Genomic DNA, 24,419 nt, shown 5'->3' on the forward strand with positions numbered 1-24,419 from the left:
AGCTACAATATGCTGAAGTATTGTGCAATTGTCATAGTTATTACTTGGTAGGCTGCCTCTTGAGTGTCAAATTAGAACTCATTCAGCTAGAACCGTTGCATTGATGCCTCTTGAGGTTTGTAGGCCCAGATACTTGAAGTATATTATATAGTTTTCTGAGCAGTTGTGCTTTCACAGGGGTCTGTATTAGAACAGCATGAAATCTGCTGGTAGCTGTTCACCTCGGTTTCTTCTTTTATATAATCCTACTGGTATTGGTGGGTTTGCTTTATCCAGTGTCAGCAACACAGTGTTTCAGACTGTATTTCAGGATCATGGAAACTTGAAACTCATCAAAATGAAATTGGGATGAGGTGGGAGACAAATGTGGATTTGTTTCCATCTTCCTCTTCAGATATATTCTGGGACAAAATTCCCTTATCAACTGTTTGTGAAAATCTGGAGTGCCATGGGCTTAAAGATTGGTATGTGACGGAAGGACCCACTAGAAGTTTTTAGGGTCCAACTGCCTTTTTCAGACTGAAGCTTTTTAGAGAAATATGATTGTTGTGAAAGTCAGGCTCATAACAGACAGGAAGGTACAACCTTTCCTGTGGAATTAATTCTGTGCCTTACTAATTGAGCCTTACAAGAATTTTGTAAAGTAGAGAAGTATCACTAGCCTCATTTCACATGGGGATACTGAGGCACAAAAGTTGTGATTCCTTCATGATACAAGCCAGCTAGGGTTGCCAACTTTCTAATCACACAAAACTGAATGCCCTAGCTCTGCCCCTTCCCCAACGCCCCGCTTCCCACTCACTAAATTCCCCCTTCCTTGGTGGCTCGCTCTCCCCCCCTCCACTCCCTTTCAATGGGCTGAGCAGGGTGTTGGGGTGAAGGAGCAGGTGAGGGCTCTAACAGGGGGTGTGGGCTCTAGGGTGGGGTCAGAAATGAGGGGTTCAGTGTGCAGGAGTGGGCTCCATGCTGGGGCAGGGAGTTGGGGTGTGCGAGGGGGTGAGGGCTCCTGCTGGGGCTGCAGGTTCTGCGGTGGGGTTTGGGATGAGAGGTTTGGGGTGAAGGAGGGGGCTCCAGGTTAGGGGGAGGACTCAAGGCTGGAGCAGAGGGTTGTGGCTCGGGGTTGGGGCATCGGCTTACCTCCGGCGGCTCCCGGTCAGTGGCGCAGTAGGGCGAAGGCAGGTGCTGTGCCCCGGAAGCAGCCAGCAGGTCCACCTCCTGGTGGAGAGGGGAGCAGGAGGCTCCATACGCTGCTCTCACCCACAGGCACTGCCCCTGCAGCTCCCATTGGCCGTGGTTTCTGGCCAATGGGAATGTGGAACCAGTGCTTGGGGCGGGGTCAGCACATGGAGCCCCATGCATCCTGCCCCCCCAACCTAGGAGCCAGACCTGCTGGCTGCTTTCAAGGTGCAGCGTGGTGCCAGGACAGGTAGGGACTAGCCTGCCTTAGCACTGCAGCACTACTGGCCAGACCTTTAATGGATATCAAAAATGGACACCTGGCAACCCTAAAGCTAGCTATACCATTGAGTTTTTACTGAAACGTGGTAGAAAATTTGGAAAAAAGTATTTTGGGTTTTTGGGGGTTTTTTTTACAAAATATTACTGATTTTTTTTAATGATTCACTGCATTTTTTATGTATATAACCCCACTTTCCTCCCTGGTTTACATGGGAGCAGGTTGCACTCATCTTTGTGCCTGGACATCTGATGTTGCTGACAGTAAAGGAGATTCTGAGTATCCCAGTGGTGATGTTGGACAGGTGGGAATCTTCTATCCACCCTTCTGCTGGAGCCTTTTTACTTGTGATGGAAATTAAAATTGGCAGTGTCTCCACCTGGCTGCGCCCTGTACACACTCAAGGGTGTGCACAGAGCATCCAGGAGTAACCCTGAGCTAATGTATGCAATGGGTCTAACTCAAAAGTACCAATTATAAATAATATATACCCAATATGCACTTAGATTAGAGTTAACAAACCTTTATTTAACATTTTAGAAACACATGATATAACAGATTATAACAGATTGAGATTAAATGTCATGACTCATTTAAATCAGCCGGAGGCAGTTCCATAAATCAATTAACAAATACAATTGACAGTAATAAATGAAACATACCTAACTTGCGTTTACACTGCCACCATTTATCCCACCCCTGTGTATACACTGCTCTGGATTTCCGAGTTCTAAACACTTGCTTCCGTGGTCGCAGTTGAAGATCTCGACGCTAAGGACAGCACTCTGTTGGTCCTGTAAAGCAGTTCAGGTAAGGCAACAAGGGGCAGAGCAATTCTAGCTTGGGCTCATTCCAAGCAGCACACCTCTGAAGATGGGAGTTGTTTTAACCAGATGTCAGCAACCCTGGGTTCCGGTTCAATGACAAGACCACTCTGCCTCTTCTCAGACAACCCCTTAAAGTCTCCTTTGCTGTCCTCCTTCCCTTGCAAGCACTTTTCCAAACAAGGTTGGTGCTTACTCTCACTGCTTTCACTGCAGGCCCACCTCAGTCAGCTCTAGGTACAGCAACAGTCTCTGCCCTGGTTTGCCTCCAATGAAGACCACGAACAGCTTCCCTAGTTGATCAAAACCCCTGCAGACTCACAGCAGCAGCTTCTGGCTTTCTAGCAGCAGCTCCTGGTTTGGTTAGAGCTCCGTAAAGCAATCGCAGCTCCTCTCCAATATGGAGCCCACCACATGCTCTCCCTGCATTCCCTGGAAGTGGAACTCTCTCTCTTTCTTCCCCAAGGCATCCTGGGAGGTGTCCAATGCTGGATTGCAGCACTCGGGATCTTCCCAACACTCCCAATTAAATTCTGAAGCCCTGCTGGTAAAGTATGCCTACATTTATTTGATTTTTTTTTTTTAAAAGTAAATTGAACTGCTGCTAAGGATTTTCCATTGCTTAAGACCTTCTCCCATCACAAGATACAAGTAATATAATAGATGACGTTATAAATGTTGCAGATTATACTATTCTACACTATACTATTTGGTAGTTTGGCCTTTTACAATTGACCAGAATCTAGCCTTATTTTCATGGATAGAACTTTTTCCTAAAAATTAATGCTGTAATATCTTAATTCAGATGATTCAAACTGAAGAGTTTGTGTGATATTAACAACAAATGTTAGGTACTGAATTATATCAGAAGAGAACCCCATGCTTTTCCTAGGATACTAAATCCTAGAAAGAAAAAGTAGGATTAAGTCCCTATCTCACAAGGGAATAAATAGGTCTTTAATTTTTTTATGGATGTTTTATGCTTTTTTCTGTTTCAGTAAAGAATAATATATTTGAGCTGTAAATGATGTCTTTTCATTAAAAACAGTAATTAAAAGTGGAGTGGATTCTAATTATGGTTTGTTAAATTGTGCAATGAAATGCTAACAAAAAGGTATACACAGGTATGTTACAGGGGGAGGGAGGGAGAATTACAAGGAGAAGACTGTTACTGCAAGCCTATATATAGAATGAAAGATTCTAGAATACTTGTGGTTATTTTTTTAAAAGAGAGATTGCTATGAATTTGCAATAGGCTTTCTCTTACACAAAGCAAAATGGACTGCAGTTTAATAAGAAAATAAACCATGGTTCTATATTCTGGTTTATCAACAAAGGGAACAGTTCCTGTACTGTCTCTGGATTTTTCCTGGGCAATTCAAGGGAGGGGAAGTTTCCTTGAACCCTTCCATTACACTTTACATCTGCTAAAGGACCAGGGACAACCTGGTCCAAACTGTGGGAGGGGACAAACCATTTCATCTTATAATTTAATGCAAACGTGTCACAGATTGCAGTACACACCAGAACCAGATTACAACCTCTGTAATTTTTAAATCAGTGACATATCTGTATCACAATTTCCTCTTTTGCTGTCATCAGTTATATAAGAACATATGACTGTGACATCCTTCTTTCCCAATCTATGTGTAATCTCTTTTTTTATTTCAGAGGGGTTTTCCCAATGTCTTGTCCACATGAGTGACATGTATGAGTGGCATACAGGCAAGTTAATTTGTTTACTTTTATTGAAAGAGGTTCAAGGCAGCAATAGTTCCCAAGATAAAGATCTGCCTTGAGTTAAGAGCAATGAGGTGTGCTCTCTGTCAGTGGTGAGCTGGAGCCGGTTCATTGGAACTGGTTGTTAAATTTAGAAGCCCTTTTAGAACCGGCTGGAGCACCCATGGGGAAAATTTGGTGGGTTCAGAGCACCCACCAGCAGCTCCCTGCCCTGGGCCCGGCCCCAGCTCACCTCTGCCCCGGAACGTGCTGCCCCGCTCTGCTTCTCCGGCCCCTCCCCTGGCTTCCCACGAATCAGCTGTTCATGCGGGAAGCCTGGGAGGTCTGAGAAGCAAGCAGGGGCTTCGCGATCAGGCCCAAGAAGGCAGAGCAGAGGTGAGCTGGGGCGGGGGGGGGCATAAGGAGGGCTGCCCGCACCACAGCAAGTAACCCAGGGGGCGTGCGCAGGGGAACTGCTCCCCGCCCCAGCTCACCTCCGCCTCCCTGGGCCTGAGCGTGAAGCCGCTGCCTGCTTCTCAACCCTCCCAGGCTTCCCGCGTGAACAGCTGATTCGCGGGAAGCCGGTGGCGGGGGTGGAGAAGCAGAGTGGGGCGGCGTATTCAGGGAAGGAGGCAGGCAGAGGTGAGCTGGGGCCAGGAGCGGGGCTGGGAGGGGAGCTGCCGGTGGGGGCTCTGCACCCACCAAATTTTCCCCGTGGGGGCTCCTGCCCCGGAGCACCCAGAGAGTCGGTGCCTAAGGCACCACTTTGATGTGATCAGTGGGGGAGCGACCGCTCCTCCTGCTTCCCCCCCAGCTTTGCTACCCTGCTCCTACAAGCCAGAGGGACCTGCCAGATGCTTCCCGGGAGCCGCCCCAGGTAAGCACTGCAAAGACTCCCCACCTCGCCCCCCCGGCAGGTCCCTCTGGCTGTTAGGGGCAGGGCGGGGTGGGCACCCACTACGGTGGCCTACGAAACCCTCCTGCTCAGTTCCGGGGGCAGTCAGGGGAGGGGGGTGGATGGGGAAGAGGTTCTGGGGGGGGGTGGGGAGGGCCATGACCCCCTCCTGGGGTGAGGAGGGAACTGGTTGTTAAGATTTTGGCAGCTCATCACTGTCTACACCTAAAGCTTAGATCAACCTAGCTAAGCGATGTGGTTAAATTGACCAAAGACCTACTAGGTTGACAGAAGAATTCTTCCTTTGACCTAGTGTAACAGTTTGTATCCCTATGCTCACCCTTTTTACAAAACTATAATGGATTTTGTACAAAGTATGCCTTGTGACGTATCATTTGAAAACTCATAATTTACTAATCATTATTGTCCTGGCAAAATATGTGTGGCAATGTTGTATGTAAAGTTAAGATTCTACTGTATGATGTTACTAACACATATTCTAAATCTGGGAAAAGCAGGCACAAACCAGTTCCTCAGAGGCAAAAGGCAAACTGACTCCTCAGAAAGGAGTCAACATAATCAAATGGACAATCACCTGGTTAAGTGGCCAGGAAGAAGGGTATGAGTGAGAAATATACATTTTGACAATGGAACAGCTGGAGGTTCCTGTGCAAACAGACTTTCTCCCTCCTGAGCCTCAGCTGGAGATGACTTTCAAAGAGGAAAATAACTATAAGAAACGAGAACAGATGATACAAATCATCTGTCCTTTCATCTCTACTCATGGCATCAACAACACTTGACAGACAAAGGAAGCATCATTGGATTGGGGAGAGATCCTGACTGGAAGATTCAGCCAGTAAGTCTGCTAGAACATGTGGTGAAGGAGATTTTAGTTTGTGTTTTACCTTTTATTTCTTTGTAATAAATTCTGACTTTTATGCTTCATTATTTGTAATCACTTAAATCTATCTTTCTGTAGTTAATAAACTTTTTTTTTGTTTAATCTAAACCAGTGTGTTTAGATTGAAGTGTCTGAGAACTCCATTTGGGGTAACAAGATGTGTGCATATAATTTTTCTGTTAATGAAATGATGGACTTTCTATGAGCTTGTATTGTCCGGGAGGGTACTGGGCAGTACAGGACATGCATTTCTGGGGACAAGTTTGGGACTGGGAATTGGCTGGTGTTTCTCTGTAATATAATTCACGGGTGGTTGGCTTACAAGCTATAGTACTCATACAGCATAGCTGAGGGTGATTTACTTGCTGGAGGCTGTGTGGGCAGACCACGAAGGATTGCTCTCACAGTGAAGCAGTGTAAAAGGCATCCTAGCTTGGAGAATTGAGAGGGACACAACTGTTCAACAGTCCTGATTTTACCCTGGAGAATGTCACACCTAGCTACTGCCTTTTGGAGGTCTGGGGGATGGATTTACTATAGTGATAGAAAAACCCCTTCCATTGCTATAGCACGTCTATACTGCAGTGGCGTCACTGCAGCTGCGCCACTGTGTAGTCCTCGTAGTGTAGACATGCCCATAGAATCACCATGTCCTTCCTGATTACCATACTGCTCCAGGGGAAGAGGGTAAATTGTGCTGGTGCAACTACGACCCTGGCACGTTGTGTAGGGGTGGTGTGCAGCCAAGGGCCCATCCATCCTGTGCTCTAATCTGCACCCTCCCATGCATCTGTGCTGGGGTGGGTGGTGGAAAGGTTATTAGTTCGGTGGAGCCTGTTTTTGCTATTGCATATTGCTATTTGTGATGAACTGTTCACACTTTGCACCTCTGTGCAAGAATCTTTGGAGTATGACAGTTCCATACAACAATTGGGAGGTGTGATTGCACCATGTATAGACATATTCAAGCTAGCTCCTGTACCGACACAACCTGGTTGCAATGTAGCTATACCCTTTGAAGATGTACCGTATCTGTGATCCCAAGAGCACCCCAATGCCAGAGGGCCAGGGGTTCTCCAGTATCTAGCAGCGAGTCTCAGCTGGCCTGACTAGCTTAGTGTACCCCAACTCACTGATGTCATAATCTGTATCTAAAAGGTGTTGTGTAAGGTATCATCTCCGAACCGGTAACACACTGGCCATTCATTTTGTGGCCTGGTGTGTGTACAGTGATAGAGGAAATATTATAAATATGTGCTGGAAATATGTTTTTAATGCATTGGCAGGTATGATTTTAAATCTTCCCACCCTAGACAAAGGAATATGGTCCTGCTGGCTTGAACATGTCTATAATTTAAATTGAGCAAGGGGAGCCAATGGAAGTACATTTACATAAAAGACAAACAAAGCCATGAAACTTGAGTGGTAGAGATAGACATTTAAGTATCCCCGGGGTGGGGGATGGGGGACACACAGCAAGCGGAGCCCCGAGGAGGGCTTCCTGACTTTGAAAACAAATAAATTTTTGAGGATATAAGCAGAGAGAAAAAAACATTTTGGCATCCTTCACCTGAAGAGGAAAAGAAACCAAGCACTTTGAGGTTTGTACTGGATCCTGGCTAAAAACTGGCCAGCCATGCTGGAAGAACTACTGAGGTGACAGACTACGTTGAACAAAAGACTCTAGTTTCTTAGGTTAGATTTTAATCTTGGAAGTGTATTTTTACTTTTGTTTGTTTGTAACTGTGTCTATCTCAATTCCTTCTACTTGGTGTCACTTAAATACCTGCTCTTCGTTAACATACTTAATCTTCTTTTATTACACAACCATCTCAGTGCGGTGTTTCAAACTGAAAGGTGAGACCCTCAGCCAAACTAACAGGCCAGTGCTGTGTATTGTCTCTTTAGAAGTGCAGTGAACTTGATAAACTTTTTGGGAGGGGTTGATCAGTGCAGAGGAGACTGGAGAGGCTGTTGGTGTCACCATGCAAGGAATAACCAGGCTGTTGGAAGCCAAGCTGAGGTTACTGTGCTGGGAGCAGGCTGTCCGTGCTCTGAGCCAAAGCTGCACAGCATAGAAGCTCCCAGGGTAACAGGGCAGGTGGTGACACAATCCCTTACTGGTCTGGGTGAACCCTGAAAGCATCACAACCTCATTTGTTATGTCTTCTAACACTTTTCCCTCAAGCTTCTAACCGAGACTTCCCAATGCGAGTCTTGTCTACATCAGAAGGTACTGGGCTGGGTCCATTGTAAGATTAATGGAGGAACGTGAGGGGATAAACTGAAAGGATAATGAGAAATAGCAAATGAATTCCCTTTTAGGCCTTTACTGCCTGTAAAATGTAATAGAAAATCCTCAACTGCATAAGAAACTAAATTCCATTCTTGGTCTTCTTATTTGAAAGATTAACTTGAGATCAGAGACTTGCATCATGCTGTGCTGATGCCTCAGTGTTTTCAGTACAGTTATTCCTACAGATTTTTGAGGATTAAATTGTCAAAATAGTCCACCAGTTGTGTGAAATCTAATCATTTTGTACAGATTACGGTACCTCTATATTTTAAATGGATTTTTGAATTTCAACTGCTGGAATTGCATCTTTAGTAGTTTCTTGATTGATTGCAGAAATTACAAATGCCTTTTGATCCAGACAGATTGATAATAGCTTGGGGTAGGGTAATGGGATGGCAGCTGGATTCTCTGATGGGCTCTGTATATTGCTCAGTAGCTCATGCTACAGAATAAGGGGTATTTTCACGTGGTGACAGTAGAGGAAATCTAACTTCTCCAGGTCATATGTGACAAAGTCAGATGCTATTGTTTGCATTACTAATTTAGGGCCTGATTCCGCCACCCTTACTCAAGGTACACAGCACCTTACCTCTCAAACAACTCCATATATTTCAATGGGACTAATCCAGGATTAAGGTGTACTTAGTAGTAATTTATTAGATAAAAACTCTGTGTACCTCAGTATTTCTGGTCTTTTTCTTCTTTCTGGGATTTAGAATCCTGTGTAAAGCATAGGTCTTCTTTCTGATATAATTCAGTACATAACATTTCTTTTGAATACCACGCAAATTCCTTACTTGCTTGAATATAGATGTTACAGCCTCAATTTGTAGGAAAAGTGCTATCCATTAAAATAAGGCTAGAAGTTGTGCAAGTATAAATATCAAATGTCTGCTTAGTGCCGGTGTGGACAAATCTGGCCCTTATTTATTTAACTTTTGCTCTCCACTTACGACACAATGCTAAATGCATATCACTAATATTTAATATTAAAATGCAGTATATTAAAACACAGTGAATGATGACAGAACAAAGACACATTTCAGTCATGTCCTGTCTTCTTTATTGCAGCCACAGAGTTTGAAGCCTGCCAGTTCTCCCTGTTGTGTTAATACAGTCAGTCACTTAACTGAAGTATTCTTAACCTAATGCTTCTAGGATCCAGTGTGTCTATAGAGAGAACAGCTATTAAAATAAACATTTCATTATCACTGTCCTAATGAAGTACCATTGTGAATAATCAATGGGGGGCTTTGGTAATCATGGGAATTATGCAATGTAATTGAGTTATTTATAATATTTATATACAGTTGCTGACCTTCCAAGATAAACACTTTTCCCCCTACAGACTGCAGGTTTGACTATGAGTTTTGAAGACATGTTTTATTGGTTGGCCTAAGATAACTTCAGAATGGAAATCTATCAAGCTGAGCTGTGTTTCAAAAAGAAAAATGAAAGGAAAAGTAAGGTTTTCATTACAGAAATATGCCACATTTTCTACGTTTTAAAACTGTCTCACTCCAGTCAGAACTTGTGCCATGCTCTAAAATGAAAAAATATTCGGAAAAGATGTAGCGTGGAAATTTTTGGTTTTATTCTCACCACACTTACTAATTGGATAGATTGTGCCCTCTCCAATCACTTGTAGGTAGCTGTGGAGCGGGAGTAAATTGTCCCCCCTTTCCCCGCTGCCCTTTATGCAGAGTATGCAAGGGTCAGCTAGCATTGAAGCTTCAATTTGGAGAAGACTGGTTGCTACCAAGATGCTCCCTCCCTGTGGGCAACCAACTGGAAAGGGGAGGAAAGGAGGTGGAGTCATGATTTGTTTCCCCACCACGACCATCACCATTCAACAGTCAGTAGATCTGGTTAGTTGCATGGGTTGAGAGTATGCTACATTCCTTAAGAGTGTCACAAATTGCTTTGCTTCCTTTACCGCCCGCATCCTCCTGTCCCCCGCTCCTCCAAATGCAGCCAGGGAGCTCCAGAAGCCATTCTGTCCCTTTGAGTTAGAAAGCCATTACAAGTCAGGCCTGATTCCGAGTTCTCCTACATTGGTGTAAATTTGGACTTACTCTATTGATGGGCCTGAGATCCATGATTACATTTTATTTTTCAAATAATACAATAGCATACCAAACAGTCTTTTTTTTCCTCTCCCCAGCTTTCCATATGCATGTAATACTGCTTGTAGTACTGTGTATTACATATTCAGAGTATGATAAGCAGAAGTCCATGAAAGTCACTTAGTTACACAACTTACTATTTGCAAAAGTAACACAGACTAATAGTTAAAACCTGATTGCTCATAGGATGACCAGATGTCCCGATTTTATAGGGACAGTCCTAATTTTTGGAGCTTTTTCTTACATAGGCACCTATTACCTCCCACCCCCGTCCCGATTTTTCACACTTGCTATCTGGTCACCCTAATAGCTCTCGAGACAGTTGAGTTTAGAGAGAGCTACTGCAATAGGTTAACTTAACTGTTTCATCCCCTGAACTACATGTAAGGAAGTCTGTGTTGCTGACACACAAGTATTAAAAAGCATACCTTAGAGAGAGGAGAATGATCATATAAAGTCTTCTGGGCAGCTGCCCTCCCGTGCCTCCATTTGGTGTGGGAGAAAGGGGAAATGTCAGGGAACCTGTTCTGGCTCCCTGATTCCGAATGGCATCCCTGGCCCCAACACCTGGCCCCAATCTGAATAGATTGTATGCCAGGGGATGATAGATGTAGCATAGTGTAGCTCTGCCTCATCCCCTTTTTACCACCAATATGTCTCCTATCTGGGGAAGGGAGGCACTGATCCACCAGCAGAGTTTTCCACTCAGATCAGGGAATGTTCTGCTTGATAATTTTTGGCTGGGTTAGAGCCCTTTCATGCCACATGAGTGGCACAAAGGGCTGTAACTGGGTTTGAGAATCTAGGCCTTGAATTGGACCACTGTGTCCATGAAAATAGTATACATACAGATTAACAATAATCAATGTATAGCTGAGGTTACAGGAAAAATGAATATTTTATTTGAGAAATAGGATGCCCTGATGTAATTAAAAACTATTCTAATGTGTGCATATATATGAGGTAGAAGAATTATGGTGTTGTGCAAACCCCTAATTGTGCTAACTATGCAACCGTAATGCTCTGTTAACAGAGTTGTCATATTTAATATTGTTATATGTATGTATTATATTGTGTGTGTGTGTGTAGACAGATGTATATTCTATTTTTATTGGTTTTTTTTCTCAACCTACTTTCTGCTCCTATATTCCCAGTTCTTCTTAAGTGGAATTTGAACCTAATACTTTTAGAGTTTGAGTTGAACTTTTGAATCCACAATACTTGAAAGCATTAATTTGCTCATCTCTACCTGAAACCAAAATGTTGTCATACATGATATGTTGCAGACGTCAGAACTTACTAGTTATGGAAGAAGTGATGTATATCCTTTCAGTGATGTGGGAAACATGTAAAAAGATACAGGGATTATTTTTCTTATTGGAAATTATTACTGAAGTTCTAATCTCAATTTTCTTTTTGATTTAAACCAACCCCAGAGAGACTAAAATTCCCCAAACAAATCCTCTCAATTAAGGAGATATTTAAAATGCATGTTCTATTCCATTCATTCAGCAGTTTGCTCTGGAAAAATACTTCTCTGTAGATTTTTATTTATTATGGTATTGTATAAAAAGTTAAAGAAAAGGGAATCAAAGCTCAGATGTGTAATTAAATCTGTCTATGGATAAATTTTTCAAAAGCACTTTAAGTGACTTAGGAACCTAAGTTCCATTTTTAAAAGGCACTTAGGAACCTCAGTCTCCTAAATTACTTGTGAAAATGTATAACTTTTAAAAATTATCCTAACATTTACTGTAACACTGGTGCTGGAAATGGATACCTAGGATGATTGTGTATTCTCTTAGATTTTGTCTCGATTGTTGAAACAGTTAAATTTCCATTGCTTTGTGGATCTGGAGTTGCCTGAGATCTTCAGTTTCTGTATTCTTATGTAAGGATTTAGATTTTGACTTTAGACATCTCTGAGCCATTATTTCTCCTTACCCCCAGGAGGAAGTAATTTCTGACCAGTAAATAAGTGCGTGGGGGGGAAGGAGGAATCCACTTCCTGCCTTTCTATACTGCATCCCAAAGCTCACAAACTGAATCCAGGCAGGAATGTAATAGAGGTTCTCACTCTCTTGTGCAAGCATTACACTCCAAGTCGCAATCTAGTTTTGAACAAGAAACTCATACCCTGGACTTCTGTGCTATTGTGATTGGTCTGGATGACCCCAGGGTGATGCAATTCACAGGGTAGGATTTGTTAATACATGGAAGACTTTAGGCACTCCAAGAACAAGTGCTAGAGCTTTTACCCTAGTCAAACACAGATGTTTAGCTAGTTATACATACTTCAAAAAGAATGTTGTCAGTACCCTAGTGCAAAGTGGTACACAATTGTTGGCAATGTTAGCAGGCAATGTTATTTTTTATTAGCAAATTTGTAGGATATACAGCTCTTTTGTTCTGTTACTACTGCTGAGTGGGGAAAATGTCTAAAGAGGAGATAAATTTGAAGCAATTCAGTTACAGGTACATAGCCAGCTATTATCTGTACATCATTATTATTGTGGTCATTGTTGAAATATCATGTATTTTCCACCGTTCATTAAATCTGTTTTACTTCCTGCATAAATGGGCTTCTCTGAGATGCCAACAATCTATATGTGAAAACAGAGACAATCGTAAGCAGAAGGATTCATTGCAGCCTGTGGTGTTCAAATAACCCATGATCAGTAACATGGCAGAGAAGTTGGAAAATTTGCCCAATACCCAACTCATAAATTTGGCTAGTTTATCATGTTAAATTGTATGCCAACTATCATCATGATTGCTGAGAAGGGGGGTGAGGTAGTATCTTTTATTGGACCCTGTCTGTTGGTCAGAGAGACATACGGGCCTATTGCTGGCACATTTACACCCGATTTCATCAAGATGCATCCTCGCTCATGGCTGCCCTGCCCTAGCTCTTATCTAACCACCTCATGCTCATACCCCCATTTTTTCAAAAGAAAAAACAGCACATGGGTTTATTTAGAAAGTTTGCAGAAAATATCATCAGTGATAAAGACCCTTGAATCTACAGAAGGGGATAACATATCATCGTATTCTCCCCTCTCCAGGAGCCTGTGGAAAGACCTCCATCTATCCCACTTCAGGTTGGTAAGCTGTAGAGTGTGAGGAAGAGGAGTGTTGGGGCCTCCAGAGCAAATTCAGTGAGGCACTGCTCTATTACTATTTGTATAACTGTAGCACCTAGGAGCCCTTGTGTTGGGCCAGGATCCCATTGTGCTAGATGCTGTACAAACACAGCACAGAAAGATGGTCCCCGCCCCCAAGGGCTTACAGTCAAAGTATAACACAAGAGAGAACAGATGAATACAGAATATGAGTCAGTAGGGGTCTCTGTCCACTAGCAGCCTAACCATTATCAAGTTTTTTGTAGGCATCAAGGAAAAAAAGTTTTGAGGAGGGCATTGAAGGAGAAGGAGGAGATAGCTCTGTGGCATGCCCACCTTCAGTGTTCTCAGATCTGTGAGAATACAATATGCAGTCCCAAACGTTAATGTTGTTATCCTCAAATCATCCTCCTCAATAGAGCTGAAAGTAGCGGGTAGTCAAGGAGGAGATTAGTGACTGCGTGCTGCTAGTGGGAGCCTGGATAGCAGCACACAGGAGGTGGCCTTCCTCATGGATGAGTCTGGATATGGGGGTTTGGAGCTTGAATTCTTTATAATACCACGGGGATTATGGAGGCCCCTCCCTAGCCCCTCCTTATGGTTACCAAGTAATATTTGCCAAGAGCAAATCAGGGTAAATCAGTTGGTGATGAATATACATGCGCACTAGAAAAATGACAACCAGGAAGACAGACTAGAAATTGTCTGCTTTAGGTTAGATATCCTAGAATGACTACTCTGCAACCCCTCTATGATTCACCTCACAGAAGGTTGTAGCAGGATGTGGCCTGAGTCCACAAGTTTATATGCATCCATGTTTTTAGCCATCCTGTCCAGATAATGGCCCCTGTACACTTTCTTCTGCACAATTTATATCCTCCATTTAAACAAGAACGGCATTCAAGCAAGTTATGAACACACACACACACACACACACACACACACACACACAGTTTTTGTGCTGCAATAGTGCATACATTCAGAGGTGTATTTGATTTGTTTCCAGCCACTTGCCAGAATTTGATGGCAGAAAAATTGCCCAGATCGTGTAGCAGCCCACTGCCAGATAGTTTCAACAATGCCACTTTTTTATTATCACTATCAGATTTTCTAATACAGGCTTCCTGGAATGAGATCTTACATGTAACTCAATCTGCCATAGGGACTTTCACCAAAGGAATGAGTTTAGATAATAAAAGCAGAAAACATTTTAAGTAAATAGCATTTTCCAAATACTGCATAATGTTTGGCACTGTTGTCTTTTATGAGCCTTGAGGAACATGTTATATAAGAATGATCTACTTTAATATAAGCAGAGAGATGGTTATCACTGAGGTTCCATGTCAATTCTTATTTAAAAATAGATTACCTTACCTTCTCAATAGTATGATAGCATAAACCAATGCCACCTCTTCACTTGCACTCCATGCTGCTTATGAAGCGTAGCTGCAGGCTCTCTAAATAATAGTTACTTGCTAGTGCATACAAATGTAGCCCAAGACACTACAAATAACGTCCATTTTGACACTAAACATTTTTTATTTACAGCACCACTCAGTCCTTGAAAATCCAAGGCCGTTTGTTGAACATTGTTAAAAACGTTTTTCTAAACTCAGTGGCAGTGAGAAGAAGAATGTAGAGGGTATCCTTGTCCACTACCCTAATGAAATGCTTCAATAATTCCACACAAATATAATTTGTTTTGGAAGGCTGGTGGGAATGCAAGGGGGCAGCATGGTGGTGATGTCACTCAAAGCAACCAACAGCACAGTGGCAAATGCAGACTAGAGAAGGCAGACTATTTCCAGGAAACAGTTGTAGTGTATTACAATACCCTGTCCCTTCCCCCCGCCCCCAGCTTAAAGCTAGCCATTGACAACAAAAACCATAATCATTGTTCCTACATTTCCTGTTTCTACTCTTCATTTTGGACAGTTCCAATTTTTGTTTTGTTCTGACCTATCAGCCAACAATGCTGACAGTCAAGCAATTTAGCAACAGGAAACCACTCAGGACTTCCTTTCTGTTGCTCTAGAGAATCAGTTGACTGGATCCTCTTCCTCCACAAAAATGACTGGGAACTGCTCCTGTACTCCTCCCTTGAAAGGAGATTTCTTCACTTGAAATAATGGATTATCTCAGACTAAGCAGCACCTCACCTCTTCAACCTGTGCAGTTCCCCTCCTCCTAGAGAGGCAAGATGTCTGGAAACACTTGACTCAAGCCAGGGCTCCCAGTCTCCCTGCCATGGACACAGGAGCCTGAGAGTCCTCGGAAGAGATGCCAGTGTCTACAGCTTCCAGGGAAGCCTTGCCATGTGGACTCAGACTTTGAGGCCAGAAGGGACAATCATAATCATCTAGTCTGACCTCCTCCACAGCTCAGCCACAAAACCTTACTCTCCCACTCCAGTTATAGGCCCATAACTTCTGGCTAAGTCACTTACTTCCTCAAATCTTGATTTAAAGACTTCAAGATCTAAGAATCCACCATTTACTCTTCAAACCAAGCAAGTGGCTTGTACACCAGGCCACAGAGGAAGGCAAAACAAAAGTACAGGGTCTCTGCCAAGCTAACCTGAGGGAAAAATTCCTTCCTGATCCCAAATATGGAAATCAGTTAGACCCTGATCATGTGGGCAAGACTCACCAGCCAGACAGCTGGAAATTATCTGTAGTAACTGAGAACCCTCATCACCTAGGATGCCATCTCCAGCCATTGGAGTTATTTGCCAACAGCAGTCATGGTGGGACATATGCTATTACCCTCACTGGTGTTTTGCTCTCTATAAATAGTTCAGAGATATCCTCTCAGCCTTCTTTTGGTTAAACTAAACAAGCCAAGCTCTGAGTCTCATCTCAGAAGGTAGGTTTTCCATTCCTCTGATCATCCTAGGAGCCCTTCTGTGCACATATTCCAGTTTGAATTCATCTTTCTTAAAAAGATGGGAGACTAGAATTGCACAGTGTTCCAGATGAGGTCTCACCAGTCCCTTATAGAATGGTAACAACGTTTTCTTGCTCTACTAGAAAAACCTTGCCTAATGCCTTCTAAGATTGCATTAGTCTTTTTCATAGCTGCATCACACTGATTACTCATGGCTGATCACAGGATGACTATACACTAAGGCTTTCTCCTCACCAGTTACTGCCAACTGATAAATTCCCAGTTTATAGCAAAAATTCTTGTTGTTACTCCATAAGTGCATGACCTTGCATTGTTAAACTTCATTCCATTTCTATTACTCCAGTTTTCTAGGTCATCCAGATCTTTACATGATATTTTTGTCCTCCTCCATATTGGCAGTACATCCTAATTTTGTGTCATCTGCAAATTATATTAGCACACTTACACTTTGTGATAAGGTTATTAATGAAAATGTTAAATGAGATTGGTCCCAAGACAGATCCTTGAGGAACTTTACTTGTAACCTACCTCAAGCCTGACAATTTATCTTTTAATATGACCCATTGCTATCTTCTCTTTAACTGGTTCTTTATCCACCTTTCAGTTCTTGTACTAATCCCAATCTTCAAGATAAAGGTTGGTCTGGCACAATCTACCATTTGTAAAGCCATGTTGTATTTTATCCCAGTTACTATTTACCTCCATGTCCTTTCTCTTTCAAAATTTCAAATGGTCTTATATACAGTTGAAGTCAAACTAATGGCCTCTAGTTTTCCAGATCACTTCCCCCCCCCTTTCTTAAATATAGGTACTATATTTGCAATTCTCCAATAATAGAATATGATCCCCAAATTTATGGATTCATTCAAAACCCTTTGCTATTGGGCTTGCAATTTCCTATGCCAGTTCCTTTAATATTCTTGGGTGGAGATTATCCAGGCCCTCCTGATTTGGTCCCATTAAGCTGTTTGAGTTTGACTTCCACCTTAGATGTAGTAATGTACTTCCTTATCCTTATTCCCATTAGCCACCCTGCCACTGTCCACAAGCTCCTTACTCTTATTAAAAACTGAGGCAAAGTGTTCATTTAGATGTTGGGCCATACCTACATTATCTTAAATCTCCACCCCATTCTTAGTGGACACATTCTGTGTGTTTTTTATTTATACGCTATAGAACCTTTTACTGTTGGTTTTAATTTCCTTTGTGAGGTCCAGCTCTGCTTGGCTTTTGGAAAGTCTCACTTTATCCCCATACTTCCTGACCTCCAAGAGGTAGCTTTCCTTGCTGATCCATCCTTTCATTCCTTGTAGACTTTCTGCTTTCTCTTAACCTCTTTGAGATGCTTGTTCATCCAGTTTGATCTGCAGCCCTTCCCTACACATTTTTTCTCATGTTGCTCAGGATGCAGGCTCCACACTGTTTCTGCAACTCTGACAAAATAATTCCAAGCCTCCTCCAGCTTCAGAGCCTTGAGTTCTTTAATCCAGTCAACTTCCTTTAATTAATTCTTAATTTTTTAAGCTCTCTTTTGAAAAAAGGACTTTAAGTTGAAGATCTATTTTTATTTATCCTTCCATTTAATTTAACCTGAATTAATTCATGATCACTCAAACCAAGGTTGTCCTCTACAAGTAGTTCTTCCATGAGGTCCTTTCTATTTACCAATATTAAATCTAAAATGGCATCACCTTTTACTGGTTTGGTGACTGGTGCAGTGTTGGAGACCCCAAGGCTTTCAAGATCCATGGCAGCCCTGCCATTTAGAGTGCCTTGGGGCTAGGGACCCCCCATAGCTGGCTTCCTGGGTTGCCCCAAATCCCAAAGCCTGACAGGAATCATGTTAATTTCAGTCAACAGCTGCTGGTGTGGTAGGGAGTCTTTCCTTTCAGAAAGACCATGTACCTGTATTTTTAAAATGAATTTAAAACAAAAAACAAAACAAAAAAACAGGATTTTTGATCTGTGGGGAAATTTTGAAATGTCAGAAATTCAGCCAGCTCTGATTATACTCACAGATGGGGAAATTGAGTCATAGAACTGAAGTGACTTACCAATGGAGCCAGTGGCAGGGCCAGGAACAGAACCCAGGTCTCATAAGTGCCATGCCAGTGGTGTATCTTGTAGTCCACACTGCCTTCTAATTTAACTGGGAGAAGATGTTTTACTTGTAGAGGTACCATCTGTGATTCTTCTGTGTTTTCATTGTGGTCTGTGAGAAGTGCATCTCTAATACACATAATGATCTGTTAAAAAACAACTGGTTGAACTACCCCTCTCATGATGAGCTATGCACTCCCCTTTGGGTTGTGGAGGTAGTGTGCCCTGGCAGTGAAATCCAGCCCATTAAAAAAAGTGAGTTAAAGATAGTGTGGGGGGGAAGGGTGGTGGCTCTCCCAAGCAGCACTGCCTAGAGGTATGATGCCTCTGTTATCTACACTAGATTTTTTTGCCAACATTTCCACTGTTATCACTGGTGTAAAAATCTACTCATAGTGGCAATCATGGGAAATGGTAATGGATAAAAGGCCTATGGAGCACTCAGCATTTGTATATGGTCATCTAATCATGCTCAGAGCAGGTCTAAAAAGCATGGTGTTAAAAATGCCAGCAGTTGTGGGAACCTTGTCTACACTAGGGCTATACTGGTATCAACAAGAATGGGAAATTTGTATCAAAAATCCCTAATGTGGACATGTCTTGCAGAAGATTGTAAATGTCTCATTGAAACACATCCAGAAAACAACCTTGGAAAAACAGCTCTTAAATTCATAAACAGGAGGAAATTCTGGGCACAAAGCAACCAGTTGATCAATTGATTTTAGCTCACCTCTATTTTTGCTGCTTTCATCCAATTTTTGCTGATTTTATAAATTCTGACCCCTCATGTAGAAGTAGTCCTTATTTCTGTTGCAAGATAGTCATTGAAACGTAAACCAGTGTTCATCTAAACTACTCTGGGGCACTGTAAGGAAGGTGTCTGCTACCTGTGATCCAGCAAACACCTTCCTCTGAACCTATTCCTATTGGAGCACGTTGCGGGTGGCAATTCTCCCATGTATGTAGGGGTGTAGTCCCTGAATGGGCAACTACCAGAATGCCCCCACCAATGTGGGAACCCCCCTGCCAGCATGACCTTGCGTGCATGCCATGCAGAGGACGCCATTTAACTCTGCAAAATGGTGCCCTCTATGTGGCATGAGCTCGCACACACCATGGAGGACACCATTTTGAGAACAAGATGTCCTTCATGTGGCAACAGCGCCATTGTGATATACCCACTACAGTACAGCTTGCACCACTGGCCTCTTGTAGGCTGGGGAATCCCAGCTTCATGCAGCAGTCCTCCTCTTTGGGATACACTCCTGGTGCAACCCCCTCTTTGCAGCGAGTGCAGGTCTGTTTCTCTCTGCTCACTACCCTGCAGTGCTGAAGAGCCTTCTTTTTTAAGACCCACTTCTAACTATAGCATGGCCAACGGTCCTGCTGGGGTGGGGTGGGGTGGGGTTTGCTGGGCCCAGAGTTGTTCCTTCACCCCTCTTTGCAGCATAAGATTTATCCATCTCATCACTACCTGAAACAGTGGCTTTGAGAGGTGCGAACTGCCTCACTCATCTCACTCAAGGCTCCGCAGATTCTGAGGCCCTGAAATTTGACATTTTTCTAAGATACCACATAATTCAGCAATTTTGCTGCAGACTTACCTGTTTGTTGCAGCCCGGTGTCCATTTTGTTTTTGGTCTCCTTGCCCTGCTGAGACTTCCTGCAGCCGCCTCTTTCTCTGCACTTTTTTCCACTAGAGGGGAAAAAAAAAAAAAAAATGAATTACAGGAAGGAGGCAGAGAGCCAAAATGAGAGCCTATATCACAGTCTATAAAAGAGACAAGAAAGAAGAGGTGGAGGATTGGTGTTCTGTTAAAAATATTTTGAATGCCTGTGAGAGAATTTGACAATGTAGAGCGTGGAGATGAAAATTTTTGGGTAAGGCATGAAAAACAGAGGAGAAACATCTATGACCATCTGCTATGGGCCACCAAAGCTGAAGGAAAGTGGAACAAAAAGTCTTGGATAATCATTCTCTGCGGAATCATGGCCTAAACTCCTTCCCCTACACAGGAAGCACAGCAAGGTTGTAGCCTCTATTCCAGAGTTGTTCAGGGGCTAAGAACAACGATCCTTTCCTTTGACCGCCATGGAAGAGCCAGGATGGGGGTATCTTATTCTTGGTGAGAAGAGGCGAGTTTCACCCTCGGTGACAGAGTCTTGTGACATTTCTGAGAACATGAATAAATGCTATAGAGTTTACAGTTCATTTACAGGTACAAATTATGTCTATGATTGTGAATGGGAAGAGAGATGCTGATTAACATGTGAATCTGCAATATGACCTTAAAGATATCCTTAAGCTACTCCACAGAAAGGTCCCATTCTTTAGCAAGTGGAAATTGGTGTAGCAACATTGACTTCAATTAAGTTATGCTGATTATACCAGCTGAGGATGTGGTCCAAGGTCAGCATGAAAGAATTAGGGCAATAATTAATTGCCAAATCGTATGTTTGAAACCACAGTTGAAGTAATGAAAAGCTTTCCAGGACATCACTTATATTGTTTTTAAAAATTAATTCTTAAAATTAAGTTTGCTTAAATGACTAATTAGGCAGTCACAATTCTGCTTGGGGAGCACTGAAGGGCTGGGATAAAAACAGAACTGAATTGTTTCTGATTTTCATATTAATAGGAGAGTTCAATCTAGAGAGAAAAGGTTAATTTATTTTCAGTGAATTTATGAAAGGCATGATAATAGCTAGTGTGGTAATTTGTGGCTAAATCATATGCTTAGAGGCAAAAGTGATTACACAAAAGCTAGAGACATTGTAATGTTGACAACTTTTTGTCAACAAATGGTTTTAAGTTTTGAGAAAAGGGACAGATTGACAGCATTTTTCTATTTAATAAGTATCCTAATAAAGCAGAGTCAGAGCAAGCTTCTTCACATTGCCCTATGCTCCATTGTGACTCAGCCTTGATGTTTCCAGTCCTGTTACCTTAAATCTATAGTTTTCATACAGTTTGCTGTTAGTAGGACTGCAGTCCCTCCCTCCCCCACCACCACCCCAGGAATGCCAGAAGCACAGCTTGGATCTTCATTTAAATTGGCAGCCTTAAATTTCTACCATTTAAAAAAATGGTATGATTTACAGCTATTATCCTTACCCATGCAAATGGTGAATTCCCCTAGAAGTGGTAGAATCTTTCAAAGTAGTACAAAATTTTAAAGGGAACACAATGTGTAATTTAAAAAAAGGAAAAGGGAAAAAAAATCCCACGGCATTTACTAAAAGTTGGAACAGGAAAATGGAATTATGGGATAATACATTTTGATTTATTGCACTGACTTCTTTAAAAAAAAACCTTAGCTTTGTCTCTTAAGGTAAGATTTGTAACATTTTCATAATGAAAAAAGTGTTTTGGGCACAAGTTCATTTACAGTGTAGCACAGTAGAAGTAAATGGCATTACATCCAGGGATGAATGTTATTCACTATCTCTGTAATTATAAATACATCCAATATGCATTTTCCTGTATATTATTAACATATGGCTTCATCCGTGCATTAATGCCAAGAAGGATTTAGAAAACTAACTCCCATCAGCGTCAATGAAAGTTATCACAAAAAGAAAAAGGAGTACTTGTGGCACCTTAGAGACTAAAATTTATTAGAGCATAAGCTTTCGTGAGCTACAGCTCACTTCATCGGATGCATTTGGTGGAAAAAAACAGAGGAGAGATTTATATATACACACACAGAGAACATGAAACAATGGGTTTATCATACACACTGTAAGGAGAGTGATCACTTAAGATAAGCCATCACCAACAGGGGGCGGGGAGGAGGAGGAAAACCTTTCATGGTGACAAGCAAGGTAGGCTAATTCCAGCAGTTAACAAGAATATCAGAGGAACAGTGGGGGGTGGGGTGGGAGGGAGAAATAGCTTTACTTTGTGTAATGACTCATCCATTCCCAGTCTCTATTCAAGCCTAAGTTAATTGTATCCAGTTTGCAAATTAATTCCAATTCAGCAGTCTCTCGTTGGAGTCTGTTTTGCTTCTCTACAAAAGAAAAAGGACACTAAGCTATCTAAACTACTATATGCCACAAGGGGCCACAACAATGGTTCCCGTATCCCACCCAGCAATATTGTTAATCTATCCAACTATACTCTTAGCCCAACAGAAGAATCTGTCCTATCTCGGGGCCTCTCCTTTTGCCCCTCCACCCCCACGAACATGATACAGTTCTGTGGTGACCTAGAATCCTATTTTTGACGTCTCAGACTCAAGGAATATTTCCAACACACCTCTGACCAACATATTAACCCACAGAGACCTTCCTGCCAACACTACAAAAAGAAGGATTCTGGGTGGACTCCTCCTGAAGGTCGAAACAGCAGACTGGATTTCTAGATAGAGTGCTTCCGCCGACGTGCACTAGCTGAAATTGTGGAAAAGCAGCATTGGTTACCCCATAACCTCAGCCATGCAGAACACAGTGCCATCCATGGCCTCAGAAACAACTCTGACATCATAATCAAAAAGGCTGACAAAGAGGTGCTGTCGTCATCATGAATAGGTCGGAGTATGAACAAGAGGCTACTAGGCAGCTCTCCAACACCACTTTCTACAAGCCATTACCCTCTGATCCCACTGAGAGTTACCAAAAGAAACTACAGCATTTGCTCAAGAAACTCCCTGAAAAAGCACAAGAACAAATCCGCAGACACACCACTGGAGCCCTGACCTGGGGTATTCTATCTGCTACCCAAGATCCATAAACCTGGAAATCCTGGACACCCCATCATCTTAGGCATTGGCACCCTGACAGCAGGATTGTCTGGCTATGTAGACTCCCTCCTCAGGCCCTTCATTACCAGCACTCCCAGCTATCTTCGAGACACCACTGACTTCCTGAGGAAACTACAGTCCATTGGTGATCTTCCTAAAAACACCATCCTAGCCACTATGGCTGTAGAAGCCCTCTACACCAACATTCCACACAAAGATGGACTACAAGCCGTCAGGAACAGTATCCCCGATACTGTCACAGCTAACCTGGTGGCTGAACTTTGTGACTTTGTCACCAAATGTGAAATAGTTATGGGTGAGGACAATGTATACCTTCAAATCAGCGGCACTGCGATGGGTACCCGCATGGCCCCACAGTATGCCAACATTTTTATGGCTGACTTAGAACAACGCTTCCTCAGCTCTCGTCCCCTAATGCCCCTACTCTACTTGCGCTACATTGATGACATCTTCATCATCTGGACCCATGGAAAAGAAGCTCTTGAGGAATTCCACCATGATTTCAACAATTTCCATCCCACCATCAACCTCAGCCTGGACCAGTCCACACAAGAGATCCACTTCCTGGACACTACGGTGCTAATAAGCGATGGTCACATAAACACCACCCTATATCGGAAACCTACTGACCGCTATTCCTACCTACATGCCTCTAGCTTTCACCCAGATCATACCACTCGATCCATTGTCTACAGCCAAGCGCTACGATATAACCGCATTTGCTCCAACCCCTCAGACAGAGACAAACACCTACAAGATCTCTATCATGCATTCCTACAACTACAATACCCACCTGCTGAAGTGAAGAAACAGATTGACAGAGCCAGAAGAGTACCCAGAAGTCACCTACTCCAGGACAGGCCCAACAAAGAAAAGAACAGAACGCCACTAGCCATCACCTTCAGCCCCCAACTAAAACCTCTCCAACGCATCATCAAGGATCTACAACCTATCCTGAAGGACGACCCATCACTCACAGATCTTGGGAGACAGACCAGTCCTTGCTTACAGACAGCCCCCCAATCTGAAGCAAATACTCACCAGCAACCACACACCACACAACAGAACCACTAACCCAGGAACCTATCCTTGCAACAAAGCCCGTTGCCAACTCTGTCCACATATCTATTCAGGGGATACCATCAGAGGGCCTAATCACATCAGCCACACTATCAGAGGCTCGTTCACCTGCGCATCTACCAATGTGATATATGCCATCATGTGCCAGCAATGCCCCTCTGCCATGTACATTGGCCAAACTGGACAGTCTCTACGTAAAAGAATGAATGGACACAAATCAGACG

The 24,419-nt window shown here is 42.8% G+C and overlaps 1 long non-coding RNA gene across 1 annotated transcript; it reads right to left on the reverse strand.

Moving 5' to 3' along the window:
* Positions 1-12,566: 12,566 nt before the first annotated feature.
* Positions 12,567-20,046, reverse strand: LOC122457733. Its single transcript, XR_006277410.1, has 3 exons — positions 19,954-20,046; positions 18,304-18,495; positions 12,567-12,823 (listed from the first exon to the last, which is right to left on the reverse strand). It is a non-coding gene; the product is annotated as an uncharacterized LOC122457733 (long non-coding RNA).
* Between the last annotated feature and the right edge of the window lie 4,373 nt (positions 20,047-24,419).

This window comes from Dermochelys coriacea, chromosome 1, assembly GCF_009764565.3.
Source record: "Dermochelys coriacea isolate rDerCor1 chromosome 1, rDerCor1.pri.v4, whole genome shotgun sequence".
NCBI lineage: Eukaryota > Metazoa > Chordata > Testudines > Dermochelyidae > Dermochelys > Dermochelys coriacea.